Source organism: Spinacia oleracea, chromosome 4 (genome assembly GCF_020520425.1).
Source record: "Spinacia oleracea cultivar Varoflay chromosome 4, BTI_SOV_V1, whole genome shotgun sequence".
NCBI lineage: Eukaryota > Viridiplantae > Streptophyta > Magnoliopsida > Caryophyllales > Amaranthaceae > Spinacia > Spinacia oleracea.
The window spans coordinates 60,265,952-60,269,516 of record NC_079490.1 but is presented as its reverse complement, the minus strand read 5'-3'; positions in this window follow the sequence as shown (position 1 = coordinate 60,269,516).

Genomic DNA, 3,565 nt, shown 5'->3' with positions numbered 1-3,565 from the left:
TTTGAGACTATTAAATTAACGAATAACGATTAATTTCCAAATAAACCAAAGGTTTTAGATTCTTAAATAATTGCTGGAAATTTAGTAAACATGGATAATAATTAAGTTTCTCCTTTGTGTTTATAAGAGTTGATTTCTGGCTTGAGTCGTGATTCGCACAGTGGCCCCCGTACTTAGGTATTTCAAGTACGTACATGACTAGGGTGACCACCTATCCCATGAGGACTTTATGATGTGTGTTGATTGTGAATCATGTGAATTTAAGTGTTGAGGATTCATGTTTGATGTGTGAACAAGCATGTTGAAAATTATTATTGAATCTATGTATTCTACGTGAATGAGCATGCTATGGATTGATTAATGCTCTATAGATTTTATTGAACTATCATGTCATGGACTTTGATAATCGTTGAATTATGTCAAGCATGTTGTTCAAGTTGATATGCATGTATAAGTGTTTCGCATGCAAGTTATTATGGTTATGCTATTGTACGGGATGTCTAGGATACATTGAGCCTATTGAATATTGCCTCAGTGCATCGTTTATTCTACCGCCGTGTAGAATACATTTAAGGAGTGTATGTGAATTGAACTAAGGACGATTCGTGCTAAGAGCACATCCCGCTTGTTAACAGGCAATGTCGGGTTATCTCAAACAATGTTTTTGAGAAGGAACAATTGAGTAATTTCACTTGAGTCCTATGTTTGATCACAAGTCCTAAAGGATTAAAATAATGTGTCATTGTTTAATTGTGTAATTGTTGAATTGCTTGTAAGTTATGTCTTTGGGTTGAGTCTTTAACATAACATACTAATTAATGTAAAGTGTAATCCGAATGAGCTTCAAGTCCGAATGAGCTTCAAAACTCTTGGAACGTATATACCTTGAGTATGAAAAATGGGGGTGTCGCGTCAGAGAAACTCGTACTCCTTGAATGATACAAGACGTTGTTTCATTCTTTTGGTTAATCGCTTATAAAATGCGCAGGAATTCCGTCGGTATGGTCCGACTGTCGGTAGAAAGCCCTACTTTATTTATTTTGTGTTTGGTGGACTCCCAACACCCTTAGTTTCCCTTAGTGGTCTTGTTATTCCCTCAGTGGTTTTATGTTTTACCCGTTCGAAGCTAAATTCTTATTAATCTATGAGTTAAGAGTCGTGTAAAGTCTCGAGTTCTCTCCACGATTAATTGTTTACTTCAATGGCTTTTGCATGTGGATTATTATATTGTTGAGTGAAGCATGCACTACAAAATAATCATTTTATAGAGACAAGGAATTTCGTCTCTATATAGTCCAAATCCGTCTCAAAATAATGCTTAGAGACGGATTTAAGACATACACTCAACCCAAAGTTTTGAAGCATGCTTCACTGATCAGATCAGCACTGATCTGTGCTGATCTGTTCTGCACTGATCAGATCTGCAGAACAGATCAGCACAGATCAGTGCTGATCTGATCTGCACTGATCTGTGCAGATCAGATCAGCACAGATCAGTGCAGAACAGATCAACACAGATCAGTGCTACCCTCATCTGATCTGCATTGATCTGTGCTGATCTGATCTGCAATGTTCTTTGTCATTCTTGGTGTGTTTGTTGAGGCAATATGAGAATGCAGGGCAGCTAACTCATTCTATAAACAAGTTCTATTAATCTAGTATAGTACGGAGTAGTATGTAAGTTAGATCGTAAAATGAAATTATGTAATTGAGTTTCACTTAAACTCAAGCAACAATCATTAAGAAACTTAATGAGGAAATCTGACAATCTCACTTCTCTTATATCATGAAATCATATACTCATATGAGATAAGTCTAGAAAACACCACTTATGCTAAAATGAGGCATTTTCGCTCCCAGCTATGAACTAACGAACATAAGGACTCATTTTAACCTTTTAAATGATTAATATGATTAATTTTAACTTTCCAAGACTCGATCCGATCTATTTATTCACATTAGAGACTTGTTTGGTCGTTGTGGTTCATATTTATGATAAAATGAGGCATTTTTGCTCCCAACTATGAACTAAAGAACCTAAGAACTCATTTTTAGGCTAATATGACACTTTCGCTCCCAACTTTGAACTAACAAACCTAAACACTTATTTTAATCCTTTTAAATGATTAATATGATTAGTTTTAACTTTCCTAGACTCAATCCAATCAATTTATGCCATTTGAGACTTGTTTGGTCGTTATGGTTCATATTTATGCTAAAATAAGACATTTTCGCTCCCAACTTTGAACTAAAGAACCTAAACACTCATTTTAATCCTATTACATGACTAATATGCATAGTTTTAAGTTTCTAAAACTCATTCCAACCTATTTATGCACATTTAAGGCTCGTTGGGTCGTTAAAGGTCATATATAGAGCTAAAATGACATTTCCGCTCCCAACTTTGAACTAAAGAACCTAAACACTCATTTTAATCCTATTACATGACTAATATGCATAGTTTTAAGTTTCTAAAACTCATTCGAACCTATTTATGCACATTTAAGGCTCGTTGGGTCGTTAAAGGTCATATATAGAGCTAAAATGACATTTTCGCTCCCAACTTTGAACTAAAGAACCTAAACACTCATTTTAATCCTATTACATGACTAATATGCATAGTTTTAAGTTTCTAAAACTCATTCCAACCTATTTATGCACATTTATGGCTCGTTGGGTCGTTATAGGTCATATATAGAGCTAAAATGACATTTTCGCTCCCAACTTTGAACTAAAGAACCTAATGACTCATTTTATTCTTATTACATGACTAATATGCATAGTTTTAAGTTTCTAAAACTCATTCGAACCTATTCATGCACATTTATGGCTCGTTGGGTCGTTATATGTCATATATAGAGCTAAAATGACATTTTCGCTCCCAACTTTGAACTAAAGAACCTAAACACTCATTTTAATCCTTTTAAATGATTAATATGATTAGTTTTAACTTACCTAGACTCAATTCAATCAATTTATGCCATTTGAGACTTGTTTGGTAGTTATGGTTCATATTTATGCTAATTTAGTCAACTAAGGTCAATTTAGGTCAATTTATTCAACTAAGGTCAATTTAAGCCCGCTCGTTTTGATTTAGGTCATTCTAGCTCAAGATTAGGAGACATGTTAATTAGCGCAACACTAGGAGAAAACGCACAACTCACCAAAAGTAAATACGTGCTTTATTTTCCGATTCTGAGAACTTCTGAAAAGACACAAATCACCGAAAGCTTCTGAAAATTTCTGACTCGGGGATCTCAAGTCATCTGCACAGAAAGTTAGAAAACTTTGGTCAGGAACAAAAGTAAGATGTGGAAGTACAGTAAGAATTAAAGAAAGCTAGAAAAGTATAATCATGAACACAATGGAAGTATAAAATAAGAATTAAAGATGTGGAAGTACAAACTACACCTTCCTAAATGCTAGAAAAGATACATTTAATCTGATATTCAGTTAGCTAGAATTACCTATTCCCAGAAGCCAACTCATCTTATTCATTTACGGTTTACAACCCAAATTCCTTCCCTATGATCTGTGCGCATATGATTAGTATTATTTGCATCTT